General features: G+C 36.0%; 1 pseudogene; it reads left to right on the plus strand.

Annotated features, from left to right (window-relative positions):
* LOC122103866 overlaps positions 1–16019 on the plus strand; it is a 164116-nt pseudogene extending 148097 nt beyond the window's left edge.
* The last annotated feature ends 825 nt before the right edge of the window (positions 16020–16844 follow it).

The raw sequence follows: 16844 nt of genomic DNA on the forward strand, positions 1-16844 counted from the left end.
CGTTATCATGTTACTTAGGATAGCATGCAATCTAGAATATATTTGGCTATTTCTGAACTTTTTCCTTAATTATTTCCAGGCTATGGTTGGCATTAGGCAACTGAAAGCACAGAAAATGAAATTGGGAATGGTAGCAGGTACTGTACTTCAATATCGTCACACACCATTTCTTCTTAAGCATCATCTGACTCTGCAGGATGAGGCTAAGAGGAATATTCACAGGTAGACCTTTTCTGGACTCTGCTCCATGTGTGTGCTCTTGCATACATTTCAAAGACATCTTTTGTTTCAATAAATCACAACTGTTTATATCCATGTGGTTAAGAAACCTTATAGTAAGTTATGAAATCTGAGGATGGTTTAGAAGATATCTATGATCAATAGGTATTGTCTAAAATAAGAGTAGTTTTGTGGCTTATCCTCTAACTGCAAAGTTCCTTTCTAGATGAAATGTTTAACAAGAAGTTATGTCTTCTAGAAGATTGGATCCATTGTTTAATTTGATCTGAAGATTCTCAAGCACAAAGGACGAATGGATGTCAAGATGTAAGAAATCTGATTTTTTTTTTTTTTTTTGGTCTGGTTGTGCCGCGGACTGGGTTCTGTCGGGACGAAGGAGGATACCTAGGGGAGGAACCTGGAATAGGATGGGGAGATGGCAAACAGACAACTCATACACATTAGGAGTGGATGCTGAGTGCTGAGTGCGATTTAATGCAGAGGATAACAAACTTTTATAACAGAAGTCTTCATAAGAAAGGGGCAAAAGGTTACACAATCTTGCTGCAAGACTTCGTTCTTGGATGGTCACCAGCTGGTCGCCTGAAAGGGCAAAAGTTTACACAATCTTGCTGCAGGGCTTCATTCTTAGGTGGTCACCAGCTGGACGCCTGAAAGGCACTTGTTTCCGGCTTATCTCTAAGAAATATAATGGGTTTCGACTTTTGTCACCATCTAACCATTACCTTATTTCTATAGAGGCCTTAATTATCCCATAAGATTTTTCCTGTTCCTTCTTTAATAGTAAGGTCACGGAGGCCTAGATCTAGCAAGTCTCAGTAAATGAGAGTACCAGGAAGTTCTTTCTCCTAAGTAGTTATCTCAGCAATTGCCATACATTCCTTCTGTTCTAGCCGCGCCTACAACTTCTTGTAAATTTATTACAATTCCTTCTGCTGGAGTGACTTTGTGAAACCCCCAATACTTTTATATTTGCTTATAACTTGTCTACTAGCCTTCATAAGAGGGGTTTTAGGTTAGCACTTAACTCTGGTGAGTTAGTCATATTTTTTAAGACACTCATCAGATATTGGAGTCGTCAACACTCTTAAGAAAGAGCTTTGAATAAGGGAACGTTGACAATGAGTAAGTACAATGAACAGCAGAAACAGTAAAAGATTAATAGGCACTCTTATGAGGAAAAGAAAGGCAGAAACACATCTTTCCCAGGGGCTTGCCATCCTTTTTCCAGGAGTAGGCCTCTTAGAAGCCTTATTCTCCAAGGTAGACTTCGGTGAAGTCCCAAAACTTGGAGATAGGTTTCTGTAAAGCCCCATTCTCTGAGGTAGACTTCGGTGAAGTCCCAGAACTCAGAGATAGGTCTCTGAAGCCCCTATCTTGGTCTGATAGATGGTTTCCCATGCTAAGCAGACTCCACTGGAGTCGGCGTGGCATGGTAGTAGGGCCTGAACTCTGGGCCTACACACTGTCCCTCAGCTCTTCAGCTCAAGGCTAGTGCTCTACCACTTGAGCAACAGCGCCACTTCCGGCTTTTTTCTTTTTTGCTTATGTGGTGCTGAGCAATCGAACGCAGGGCCTAAGGCATGCAAGGCAAGTGCTCTACCACTGAGCCATCTTCCCAGCCCCAGAAACCTGATTTATAAACTAGCAATATACTGGCTAGCAACATCCGCATCCTATTTTTCCCTAGCAAAGAAACTTTCCATTTTTTAACGTAATTGATATGTTGTTATATATATGCTATTATATTACTAAACTCTGTACTAACGTTTTCATCTGCTGTTATTTCTGTTACTTCTCAAAATTATTTTTAAAATACTTGTTAATATTGACAAAAATATGTTGTAAATATAGTACAAGTTGTCTTTCCTTAATTATGGATTTTGAACTCCATATTTTCAACAATATACATATGATCCTGGTAGTTATTCTAGGATTATTTTCAACATTAAAAATATTAAGGAGGAGACAAAAATGATTGATAAGAAATGTACTCATTACCTTGCCCATGTAATTGTAACCCCTCTGTACAGTATTTTCACAATAAAAAATTTTAAAAAATTTATTCCTTTAATTTCTTTCATCTCTCTCTCTTCCTACCTTCCATTCTTCTTTCCTTCCTTCCTTCCTTTTTTCCTTCCTTCCTTCTTTCCTTCTTTCTTTTCATCTTTTTTTGTGTGTGTGTGTGTGCCATTGTTGAGGCTTGAAAGTAGGATCTGGACTCTGCCCCTAAGATTTTGTTCTTAAGGTTAGCGCTCTACCAGTTGAGCCAAAACTGCAATTTTGTTGTTGTTGTTGTTGCTTTTCTTTGGGGATGGTGTTTAATTGGAGTCTTTCTTACCTAGACTGGCTTCAAAGGGCAATCCTCAGATCTCAACCTCCTTAGTAACAAGGAGGAGTGTAGCCATTAACAAATGGTACTGCCAACTGCTCTTATCTTAAATAAAACCTGTGCTCACATTGTAACTTAATTTTTAAAATATTACATAACTCCATTCTAAATTAACAGGAATGACAAAAAAGAATTATCAGACAATGTTTTAAATTATTTTCAAAAAGCATAGTAAATTTAAATTTTAATTAAGAAAGTACATTCAACTACAAGTTTGAGATGTGCTTTTACTAATCAATCTATTATTTTACTAATCAGTCTATTATTTCAACCTATAAAATTACCACTTAACTTACTCCATTTCTATCCTATTTTTGTTGAAATCTCTTTGTAATTTCGTGGCCATTAAAACACAGCCTGCAATATTCCTCTCTGTGGATCCAACAGTGATTCAAATATCAAAGCTACAAGCTGTAAAACATCAGAGTTTCTTGAACTCTAACAAGATGATGATTTAGTTTGCTTTCTAGCAATTTTAAATGTTGAATATTTGCTGAACATTTAGAGAGAAATAATACTAAAACTGAATATTCTAAATATTTTTAAATCCATGTACATAACAAATAACAACTTAACACTGTATGCCAGTATTTTATAGGATGGATAAGCTATGAGAATGCAGTAAAAGAAAGGAGAAAAATTGTTTACATTTAGTTAGTATAAGGGAATATATATTATTCTGTCTATATCCACATAAAATTAAGGCAAAGTTAATCTACTCCACATCATGATATTTATCTTCACTTAAAAGATAGTAAGCAATATATATTTCCAAAATAGGCAAACTATTTTCTGTGTTATTTTTAAAATAGGACTTTAGATATTGTTGAACATATCAGAAACACACAAATAAAACAATAACTTATTTTTACTTCTACTTCTTGGGTATAGTATACTAATTGTAATTTTGTAATTTCCACTAGAAACTCTACAAAATAGAGACATATATATTATATATATATATATATATATATATATATATATACACATATATAATACCTGTGGGAAAATAAATGCCATGTTTTTGTACCAAACACAATAATTATGAAAGTATACTGTTACAATTTTTAATTTATTTTTAAATTCAAACCATTTCCACAGCATTAAATATAACACATCAAAATTGGACTAAAACAAATATAGAACAAGCCTTTCTTAAATATATTTCCTTTTTTGAAATAAATATAACAAAACAATGAATGACGTGGAATAAATATTAACACCTGTTTAATGTTTTCTAAGAATCTTGTTCTGCACCTAAGTAACTACTCACAAAAATGTTCCCTAAACCTGGCTCAATAGCCAACTTACCTGCCTGTCTCCCTCCCTCTTTCCTTCCTTCCTTCCTTCCTTCCTTCCTTGCCTTCCTTCCTTTCATCCCTTCTGCTTTCCTGCCTTCCTGCCTGCCTTCTTCTCTATCTTTCTTTGTCTTTCATTTCATTTTATTGTTTTCTATTGAGACCAGATCTCTCACTATACAGTCCAGATTATATTGAATGTTATCTTCCTGACTTTGCCTCCCAAGTGCTGGTGTCACAGACCTGTATCAATATTCTTGACCATAAGATTTTTTTTTTTATCACGTATGGAGACAATGTAAGAAACTGTTAGAAAAATTCTTCTATAAAAATAAGTAATTCATCATCCTGTAACTTTTAAGAGATATTGAAATTATGGCACTTAACACAGCATTTAAAAATCAGAATTCTCCCATAATTCTATTATTTATCAGCTGTGTATTCTTAAGCAATTTATAGCCATTTTATAGATTTTTATTTAGTCTGAAATGTTTAACATACACATATATAGTTAATATCATGTATATTTAATAAACTCAGTATTGGGTTACTCTGTGAAATATGTGGGCTGATTTTTGTATAGGTCTATGTCTATGCCAGATAATTTTATTTAAAAAAATATTAATATGTTAGAAACAATTGCAAGAAAGAAAAAAACATTTGAGTCCTTATCTTGGGGTTCATTTTGCCTACCACCAACTTATCTGACCATTTTTGCTTGTCTCAGACATACTAGTAATTGCAAATACGGGAAACCATGGGACCTATGTTTCTGTGGGCCTGGCTTACTTCACTTAATAAAAATTTTTCCAAGTCTTTCCATTTCCTAACAAATGGGGCAATGTCATTCTTTCTGATGGAGGCATAGAATTCCATTGTGTATATATACTACATTTTCTTGATCCATTCATCTACTGAGGGGCATCTGGGTTGATTGATATCTTAGTTATCATAAATAATGCTGCAATAAATATTTATAAGATTATTTCTTTGTTGCTTTGTATGTCCCTTTTCCACAGTATAACCCCTGTTTTCACTGTATTTGATGTTGGTATAATTTGTGGTGAGGAAAGGAAAAAACAAATTGTTTAAATAGGGATACAGGTGGACCCATTGCAATAATGAGATCTACAAGACGTTATGTCAAAAAACGAACTTTACAACTTTAGTGGGGAATGGGGGGAGGTGGGGAAATGGGAAGGGATGGGAAAGGAAAACAAAAGAGGAGGCAACAATGCCTCATTTCCTTGTCCATGTAATTGTAACCCCTCTATACGGTATTTTCACAATTAAAAAAATTATTAATGGTGAGATGAGGATGAAACATTCCCCTCATGGCATAAACTATAATCTTAAAATGCCATGGTTTTAAGTAGCCTTACTAACTTGGAAAATTCGTTGAGGAAAAGAAAAACAAACTAATTACATACATCCCAATTGCATAAATAATATGTATAAAAATGTTTAAAATAAATAAACTTCTATAGAAATAATAAATTTTAAGAATTGCTACTTATTTTGTCAGGTGAATTAATTTAATGAATAATTCACTGTATTTTTTCACTGCTTACCATTTACTCACCACATGACAATACATATTATGATTTGAACAACTGCTGCATACACAAACGTATTCTCAGTCTTGTTACTGAGAATTTCAATGTATCTAATTTTTTATGGAACCATTTCATTGAAAATCAGGACAATTTCTTAAGTTTTTCTCAACAAGTGACATTGTGTTCAGCAGTGATTTAAATATTCTGTACTAAAATCAAGTTAAATTCTCAAAGTTGAGAATTAACCCATGGAGAACTGTTAAGAAGGAACAGAATAAAATACCCAGACTCCCTCCACCCCCCATAAGCCAACGTTCAAACAGTCATATAATAGTTGTTGAAGGAGCCAAAAAAATTGGATGGAAACAAAGCCACTTCAACAAATAGTGCTGGGAAAATTGGACATTGATATGCAGAAAACTGAAATTGGATTTTGATTTGTCACCTTGTATAAATATCAGTTTAAGACAGATTAAAGATCATGATGTAAGACCTGAAAGTAATAACTACTACTGTAAAGAGTAGGAGAGAGGAGTCTGAAGGAAGATGGCAGAGGAGAAGCTGGAGGCTAAACAAGATCTCACAAGAAAGTAATTAGTAATTTTAGTGTTCCAGTGAACAGTCCTAGATAGAGAATCACACCAAGTGTGCCATCACAGTACAGAGAGTTTGGCCAGGGAGCAAAAATTCAAGCAGCTTAGTTAAGGAGACAGATCTGAGCACTTCCTGGTGTCTGCTGTGGCAGCTGTGGTGGCTACTGCTGGGACTGCCATACCAAAATAGAGACTTCGGGACAAAGGCACCAGAAGCGGTGTGTGAGCAGATTTTACTCACAGCCAACAAGAACTGACAAGGAGCAGAAATCTTCATCCTTCTGATTGCAGACCAGGGATGGCCCAGAAACCAAGAGGCTAGAGTGAGTAACCCCATGACAGCCTCACTCCTCAAGGAGCAGCAGTGGGAAGGTAGCCCCTCCCCCACCACCAGAGAAGATCTCCATCTTTGATACTAAGCCGGTGAAAGCAGCTAGCTCCAACTCAGACCATGGAAGAAAACAATAGAGGCCATTCAACAGGTCACAGGAAACTACCCTGCCCTGCTGACTTATATCCAGAGGAAAGTTGCCCTTCATAGGCAGAGGAAGCTCCACCCACAGAATAGTGACTTTCTTCACTGGGTAAACAGAGCCAGAGGCTGCCCCTCTCCACTGCATGCTCAGCAGCAGGAGGGGTAAAAGATAAATAATTGAAGCTGAGTAAACATAAATCCTGAGAATGGCTCCAGGCTGGGTTCTGTGAGTGTCTCAGGAACTAGCCCCTCAGGGAAAAGCTGTTAGATTGCTGTTAGATTTCAACCTATCCACAACCTAGCCTCATCACAGCAACTCCAAGCTTGAAGAAACAGCCATCTCCCTCTTTTGTGATACTCAAACCAGGTCTCCCTCCCACTGAACTAGCCTGGGAGGAGTATCACAAAGTCCTGGGTAAGGGGGAGCCACAGGAAAACCAAACATCACAAGAAAACCAGAGACTCCACCAAGAGACTGGTAACAGATACAGAGGAGATACAAGATCCCCCCCCCAAAAAAAAAAAAATCAAAGAAATTTCTACCTACTTTTTAATTTTAAAAGAAAAGATTAGTATCTATTTTATTTCTTTTCTTTCACAATTTGTACTTTAGTTGTGTGTGTGTGCTTTTTTTAATCTCTTCTAACATTTTGATCCCCTCCCCCCTTTTTTTTCCCACATGACTTAATTGCTGTTCTGCTCATCTCCAGATATATACTCGTCTATTATTAGAGCATATCCTTCATTGTGTGCACATTTAATTCAGAAAATGATTACTCAATTCACAACCTCTTAGGCTTAACTCCTTTAATAGTGTAAGTTCTCTATAACTATAATTTTTAAGTATCCCATTTTTAAATTTTTATTCTTTATTTTTTTCATTTTTCCTTTTTAGCTCTCCTCTCATTCTATCCTCTTCTTCTATCAGTATTAATTTACATATAATTTACACATTTCTTTACATATTTACACAATTTTAAGTGTTTAATTTTTTAATTTAAATTATTGGTTTTTTTTTTTCATTTTTTCTCACTTCTTTATCCCTCTCCTCCTTTTATTCTGGAATATCCATTTCCGCTCTGAAATTATGGCTTGTTAAATTCACTCTTTCCTTTTAATTCTCTACAATGCTCTAATTCTATTTTTCCCCACAATTCTCCCTAAACCTATTAGTTTCTGGTTTGCTGAATTGCTCTTTGACATTCTTAGCTCATTAATCCATAGTTTTTTTTTATGTTGAATGAGATTGTATCTGTTGAAAGAGATTGTATCTGCAGCCATTTTGACTGTGTCAATCAATCTCTGCAACTAAAGGACTCTGGTTGATGATTGCCTTAAAATAGTGTTCTAATGTGAAATTGGTGTTACTTTCATACAAAATGGGCAGAACAAGCTGGAGAAACACAAGAAAAATGGCAAGTCCAGGTATCTCAATTCCCACTCATGATAATCAGGTGACAAAGAAGTTAATGAATAATTCAGAGGAGAGTTCCCAAAAAGCTCTACAAACACTAATGGTAAATATGGTGAATGCAAAGATTGAAAGCCTGCAAATGAGTCGGTGTGAGCATGATAGGGAGCAAGACGAGGCTAACTAAAGATTAATACAAGAACTTCCCAATCATAATAAGGCTAACCAAAAATTAAAACAGGAATTTCGTGAGCATGAGGAAACTAATCAAAGATGATTACGGGAATTGCCTGAGCAGGCTGAGAATAATCAAAGAGTAATGCAGGAATTGTGTGAGCATGAAGAAGCTAATCAAAGAGTAATACAGGAATTGCGTGAACAGTATGAGAATAGACAAAGATCAATAAAGATATTCACATAATCCATAAACAGACAGCTGAAGGAATCCAGGAAGACCACAAAGGGAATGCTGAATGGAGCCCGACAGAAGGAATGGGAGTCCAAGGAAACTGTAACTAATCAACTTGAGAATAAACACTGAAAATCAATTTAAGGAAGTAACGCTGTCCATACAAGATCTAAAACAAAGCAACAACAAAGAATTTGAAGCCATCAAAGCCGACCAATTACAAGGAAAGGAAATTTTAAAAAAGTAGAAAGCCTTGACAGTAGGTTAGACCATGCAGAAGATCGAACCTCTGGGATTGAAGACAGCCTAAATATTATAGAGAAAGAATATAAAACTATCCATGACAAATCCAAGAAATATGATACACCTGTTCAAAACTTAGAAGACACCATGAGAAGGTCTAATCTGTGAATAATGGGTACAGAGGAGCACCTAGAGACAGAAGTTAATGATCTAGGAAATTTATTTAACAGGATCCTAACAGAGAACTTTCCAAACATGCCAAAAGATAGGCCTTTTCAGATACAAGAAGCTTTTGGAACCCCAAATAGACAGACCAGAACAGGACATCCCACTGTCACATTTTAATCCACACAGAATCAAAAGAAAGGATCTTTAAAGCTGTCAAGGAGAAAAGATCATCACTTATAAAGGGAAACCAATTAAAAAACCTCAGATTTCTCAGCAGAAACAATTAAAGCAAGAAGAGCCTGGAATGATGTATACCACGCCCCAAAGACTTACAACTATCAACCAAGAATACTGTACCCAGCTAAACTATTTTTCATAACACAGGTTAAATAAAAAAACTTCTACAGCAAAGTAAAACTGAAACAATATATCTCCACCAAACCTGCCCTACATCTATGTCCTACACATAGAAAATGAACAAGGCCGTAATAAAGGCCTAGAAATCACATGCAAACTGAGAATCCCAGAACCATAGGAAGAACCCAGTTGTCTCAGCTCTCAACAAGGTGAATAACATGGCAGGAACTACCTAACACCTCTTAGACCTAACTCTCAATATTAATGGATTAACTCTCAAATTAAGCAATATAGACTGTCTAGGTGGATTAAAAAGCAAGATCCTTTTCTATCTGCTGATTTCAAGAGTCATACCTTGCTCCTAAAAACAAACATATTCTGAAAGTGAAAGACTGGAGTAAAATCTACTAAGCAAATCATCCCTATAAAAAGGATAATATCAGATAAAATAGACTTCAAATTAAAATTAGTGAGAAGAAATAAAGAAAGTTGCTATATCCTAATGAAGGAATCTCTCCTTTAGGAGGATATTACAATTCTAAATATCTATTCATCAAATAATGGAGCACTCAAATTTATCCAAGAACACAACTTTCCCTCAAATCTCACATAGATCCCCAAAGACATTAATTAATTCTTGGGGACTTTAACACACCACTATCCCCACTGGACAGATCAATTCGGCAAGAACTCAACAGAGAAACTACAGATCTAAACAACTGCATAGATCAACAAGATTTAACAGAGATCTACCAAATTTTGCATCCAGCAGCATCAGAATACAGGTTCTTCTCAGCAGCACACAGAACGTTTTCCAAAATAGGCCACATTTTAAGTCACAAAGCAAATTTGTCCAAATTCAGAAACATTGAAATTATGCCCCTTATTTCTCAGACCGCAAGTGAATAAAATAAGAACTCAACACCAAAAACCACCAAAAAAAAGTCCTGTAGCATGTGGAGGCTGAACACCACACTGTTGAACCACCAGTATGTCATGAGGAGATTAGAAAGGAAATGCAAATGTTCATGATATGAAACAAAAATGAACACACAAATTTCCAGTTCCTCTGGGACACAGCAAAGGCAGTACTCAGAGGCAAGTTTGTAGCTCTGAGTTCCTACATCAATACATTGGAGAGATCTGAAACCAACAATTTAATGAGATGTCTGAACCTCCTTGAAAAAGACCAGCAAGCTAAACCTGAATCCAGTAGATGGAAAAAAATAATTAAAAATAAATGAGAATTGAATGAACTAGAATCCCACCTCCCCCCCAAAAAAAACACATAGAAAGAATCAACAAAACAAAGAGTTGGTTCTTTGAAAATATTAACAAAATTGACAGACTTTTAGCAAATCTTATAAGGAAAAAAAACAAACAAACTCAAGGTGAGAACGGAAACATCACAATGAAACAACCAAAATTCAGAACATTATAAGGGAATACTTTTCAAACCTTTATGGTAATAAGTTTGAGAATCTGGAAGAAATGGACGATTTCCTAGCAAATATGGACATTCTGAAACTAAACCAAGATGAGTTAAACCAACTTAACATACCCATATCAAGCATCGAAATAGAAACAGCAATAAAAAAAACCTCCCGTCTAAGAACAGTCCCGGGCAAGATGGATTTACAGCAGAATTTTGTAAGGTCTTCAAAGCAGAACTCACACCAATACTCCTTCAACTCTTCAAGGAAATTGAAAGAGAAAGTTTACTACAGAACTCTTTCTATGAAGCCATCATAACCCTCATACCAAAACCAAGCAGGGACTCATCAAAGAAAGAGAACTACAGACCTATTTTTTGATGAAATCAATGCAAAATATCTCAACAAAATTTTGGCCAGTTGACTTCAGCAACTCATAAAAAAAAATGATGCAACATGATCAAACAGGATTCATTTCAGGGATGCAAAGATGGTTCAATATATGAAAATCAATTAATATAATTCATCACATCAACAAGAACAAGGAAAAGAAGGACATGGTTATCTCAATAGATGCAGAAAAAGCAATTGGCAAGATCCAACACTCATTTATGATGAAGGTTTTGAAAAACTGGGAATCCATGGAGGTTTCCTCAATATAATAAAGGTTGTGTATAATAAACCCACAGCCAGCATTATACTTAATGGTGAAAAATTAAAACCATTTCCTCTAAATTCAGGAATGAAACAAGTTTGTCCCCTCTCTTCACTTCTCTTCAATTTAGTATTAGAATGCCTAGCTAGAGCAATAAGACAAGATGAAAATATAAAGGGGATCCAAATAGGGAAAGATGAAGTAAAACTCTCCCTCTTTGCAGATGACATGATCTTCTACTTAAAGAACCCCATGGACTCCACTCCCAAGTTACTTGAGTTGATTTGAAACTTTGGCAAAGTAGCAGGGTATAAAATTAACTCTCAAAAATCAATGGCTTTTCTGTATGCCATAATGAGAAGAGCACGGCTGAAATCAGGAAATAACACCTTTCGTAAGAGCCCCACAAAAATAAAAATATCTAGGTGCTAACTAAAGAAGTGAAGGACGTCTATGATGAAAACTTTGAAGACCTGAAAAAGGAAATTAAAGCAGAACTAAGGAAGTGAAAATAATTCTCATTCTCCTGGATTGGGAGGATTAACATCTTGAAAATGGCAATACTGCCAAAGGCTATCTACAAATTCAATAGGATACCTATAAATATCCCAACTTCAATCTTTAATGAAATAAGAGAAGCAATCCAAAAATTCACTTGGAACCATAAAAGACCCCAGATAACAAAACCAATCCTTAGCAGTGCTGGAGGAATATCAATACCAAATTTCAAACCCTACTACAAAGTCATAGTAATCAAAACAGCTTGGTACTGGCACAAGAACAGACCTGAGGACCAATGCAATAGAACTCAAACCCAGAAATGAACCCACAGACCTATAGCCACCAAATCTTCGATAAGGGAGCTAAAAAAATAGAATGAAAAAAGGACATCCTGTTCAGTAAATGGTGTTGGCAAAATTGGTGAAACACCTGTAAAAAACTAAAGCTATATCCATATGTACTACTCTGCATGCAAATCAACTCCACATACATCAAAGACCTCAAAGTCAAAGCGGCCATCTTGAAAATATTACAAGAAGGAATAGGAAAAACTCTAGGGCTCTTTGGCACAGGCCAAATTTTTCTTAATAAAGCCTCAGAAATACAACAAATCAAAGAAAGGCTGGACACATGGGATTGCATTACACTTCAGAGCTTCTGCATGGCCAAGGACATAGCTAGAAAGATCAATAGAAAGCCCACGAATTGGAAGAAGATCTTCAATAGTCACACAATGGACAAGGGCCTCATATCTAAAATATACTTGAAGCTGAATAAATTAAATCCCCCAACAATAAATCCTCAAAGAAACAATTAATAAGTGAGTTAAAGACTTAAAGAGATATTTCTCTGAAGAAGAAACAAGAATGGCCAATAGACACATGAAGAAATGCTCAACTTCTCTAGCCATAAAATAAATGCGAATCAAAACAACACTGAGATTCCACTTCACCTCAGTTAGAATGGATATAATCAAGAAATCTAATAAGAACAGATGCTGGAGGGGATGTGGCCAAAAGGGAACCCTACTGCATTGTTGGTGGAAGTGTAAACTTGTTCAACCACTTTGGAAAGCAGTATGGTGATTCTTCAAAAGAGTATACCTAGAGCTCCCCTATGATCCAGCAATCCCATTTCTGGGCAGTTACCCAAACGATTACAAACAAGACGGTACCAAAGCTCCCAGAACAAGTCTGTTTATCAAAGCATCATTCACCATAACTAAGATATACATCCATCCCAGGTGCCCTCAGTAGATGAGTGGGTCAAGAAAATGTGATATATATATATATATATGAATATATATTTGTAACATATATATGAATTCTATGCTTCCATCAGAAAGAATGGCACCACTCCATTTGTTAAGCAATGGAAAGACTTGGAAAATATTATATTAAGTGAAGTAAGCCAGACACAAAAAATTTAGGTCTCTTAATTTTCCTTATTGGCAATAATTACTGTATGTCTAGGATATTCTTACAAGACAAGCAGAAAATGTCAAAAGCAATGTACATATAACCATGTAAGATGATGATAAGTGAAATGAACCCCAAAATAGGGACCCAAGAGGTTTTATCTTTGTTGCTGTTGTTTTTAATGTACTATGTGATTTCTTTTATTTGTTTGGTATGTTCTTCCCCCATGGAATATGCTGTTTTCACTGTATTTGATTCTTGTGCCCTGCATTTTTTTTTTTTTTTGTCAGTTGTGGGTCTTGAACTCTGGGCTTGGAGGCTGTCCCTGAGCTCTTCAGCTCAAGGCAAGCACTCTACTGCTTGAGCCACAGCGCCACTTCCAGTTTTCTAGTGGTTTTTATTGGAGATAAGAGTCTCACCGGCTTTCCTGCCCAGGCTGGTTTTGAACCTCTCAGCTTCCTGAGTAGCTAGGATTATAAGCGTGAGCTATCGGCACCCAGCTAAGCTAATGCCCTGTATCTTGTATATATATTTTTCTTATTTGGGGAGGGGAAGGGGAATAACAAAATGTTGAAACAAGGATACAGGTTGACGGATTGTAACAGTGAGATGCACGAGACGCTGTGTTGAAAACGAACTTTACAACTTCAGGGTGGAATGAGGAGTTGAGGATGTGGGGACGGAAGAGATTGTAGAGGAAAAACAAAGGAGAAGGAGGTAGCAATGCTCGATAGGAAATGTACTCATTACCTTACTCATGTAACTGTAACCCCCCTGTACAGTATCTTTACAATAATATATATTAACAAAAAATGTGAAGTCAGAAAACAGAACAATAAACATAGAGCTATTTGGTTTCCCTTATTTGCAATATCTAGTATATGCCTGAGTCAAGCAGAAAAGGTCAGATAAGGTGATGTTAGGAAAATGAACCCTAAGATATGTATTTTAAATGTTTTTTTTCTTTCATGCATTTGTTTCTAACGCATTTATAAGATTATTTCTTTGATGCTTTGTATGTCTCTCCCCCACAGTATAACCCCTGCTTTCACTGTATTTGATGTCGGTATAATTTGTGGAGGGGAAGGGGAAAAACAAGTCATTTAAATAAGGATACAGGTGGACCCGTTGCAACAATGAGAAGTACAAGTTGTCATGTCGAAAACGAACTTTACAACTTAGGTGGGAGGGGGGAGGATTGGGTGGGGAGCACAGGGGGGGGAGGCTGGGAAGGGATGAGAAGGGTAAACAAAGGAGGAGGCTACAATGTTTGATAAGAAACATACTAATTATCTTGCCCATGTAATTGTAACCCCTCTTTACAGTATTTTCACAATAAAAAATAAAAAAAGAGAAAAAAAAGAAAGAAAACAGAACAAAATTATTGATAAAAGGCAAAACGTCTTAATAAAGAAAAACTACAGGCTAAACCTGATCAGCAGTCTGCCTTAGTGCCTTGACATCTTTGCTAAAAAGCAAAAGAACATCTCTCCCTCTCTCAATTTTACCAATATGGCAGGTTGGAGATTGCTACAACTTTTGCTGAAGCCACTGACAGACTTGTGGCTTATCAACAGCTATACTGATTTGCTATACTGATTTGCTGTATTAGTCAGGATCTTAAAATAAAAATCATTTCTGTGAAATAGACTACCCCCACCCAAGTTTGTATTTTGACTTCTGTAATTCAAGACTGTATTTTGACTTTTTAACTCAAGTATCAATAGTGTCAATAGCATTGTAGTATTGGTCATGCTGACCAAGTCAAGATTATGTTTTGCCTATGCTCTTGTGACACAAGAAAAAATGTTTAGCTTCTGTTTTCTGCTTGCTTGCCTTAGCAACAAAACCTTAGGCCCAAGGGTGGCACCACTGCTACCCTCCAATTAAACACCGCCAGTGTGTGGTTCCACCAGGGGGAGCCTACTGCACATTATATACGGTATTTACCATAAAGAACAAATGAATTTAAAAGTCATATAACTATAACTAATGAAAATGTGCCAAACCAGCCTTGCATAGCCCACCTATATACCCTACCTCTATAAAAACCCATCCTACCCTCAGCTTGGGGTCTTTCTCCTACTTTCCTAGCTCCTTGAACTGAGTGTCTTGGAGTCCCTTTTGAATTCAGGATATAATAGTATACATCTAAGATAATCTTATCAGTTGAGCAGAATAGCTCAGTTGTCAGGTACATATGACCATATAAGATGACACTAAGCAAAATGAACTACAAGGCATGGACACAAAACGATTTTCTTTGTTGTTGTTTTTAATGTACTATATGATGTTTTTTGCTTCCTTTGTATGTTCTTCCCCCTATGATGTATTTTCTGTATTTGATTCTGGTATGCTAGTATTGTATATATGTTTATCTTGTATTTCCTATGCAAAGAAATACTCTATCATAGCATTAGTAGGCTTATTTTTCTATGCCATTAAAAAATACAGAGCCTTTTTTGCAGAATTTGTTCATAAATGAGCTGAAAATTGCCCAATTAATAAAAGTGAAGAAGGCTTCCATCAAACAAATCCAGAAAGCAATTGATACAGAGAAGGCTCAGCAGGCACTGGTTCATAAACCCCACTACCTTTTAGATGTTCAGGAGAATAACATTGCTATGGGTCTTTGAGGTTACTTACAAGGAAGGCTACCTAAAGTACACAAGGAGGTAAAGAATGGCCTGGAGTACTATATCTCTGTGCAAGGGAGGATGCATGCAAAGGAGCAAGAACACATGATAAATGGAGGGGAAGAGCCTGTGATACAGAGCATCTCTGCACAGCAAGAAAAGAAGGCAGTTGCCATGTGTATCACATAGCTAGAGCTGCTTACAAAGAAGATTCAAGCACAGCCAGTTATTTAAGTATATCTCCCAACAGAGATAGTCAAAACAAGTTGACTGAATGAAAATTATTTTATATGCAAAATCTTTTGGTATTGTTGCCCACTGAAATCAGTTTACCATTTTTTTTTTTTTTTTGATAGGTCATGGGGCTGAAACTCTGGGTCTGGGCACTGTCCCTCTCTTCAGCTCAAGGCTAGTGCTCTACCACTTGAGCTATATCGCCATTTCCCGTTTATTGGTGATTTATTGGAGATAAGAGCTTCATGGATTTTCCTGCCCTGGCTAGCTTTGAATCGCGATCCTCAGATCTCAGCCTCCTGAGTAGCTAGGATTACAGGCATGAGCCACCGGCTCCAGGCTCCAAGTATACCTTTCTTAAAAAGGAAAAGTTGAAGTTTCATTTAGTGAACAAAATCTATTGGCCAGTCAAATTTCTAACTCTGTCTTTTGAATTCTTTGATTTATCACTTTTGGATAAGCAGTTTGTTTAATTAAAGTTTGTTCTGTAATTTAGGATTATTACCACATTACAGTTTAATTTGGTAACTAATTTTACTATCTTCCAATAAAGTGACAATTGAAGCAAAAAAAGAAATACTTGGTTTGAAAAATATAAGATTTTGTACTGCTGTAAGTTAGTATTTGGCCAAATATTTATTCTTGTGAAACTAATAGTTTGTGATGTTTACAATGTGCACATAAGGGATTGTGATCAAATTCACACCACTTATTTACTCATTCTTATTATCCTTCTTTACCTCCTTTTTTCAAAAAAAGCTTTTAAATTTTCTTTAAATACATTTACAAAGGAATAAATAATAAATCACTTTAAGAATACAATGC

Source organism: Dipodomys spectabilis, unplaced genomic scaffold (assembly GCF_019054845.1).
Source record: "Dipodomys spectabilis isolate Male_0828 unplaced genomic scaffold, ASM1905484v1 ptg000019l, whole genome shotgun sequence".
NCBI classification, from domain to species: domain Eukaryota; kingdom Metazoa; phylum Chordata; class Mammalia; order Rodentia; family Heteromyidae; genus Dipodomys; species Dipodomys spectabilis.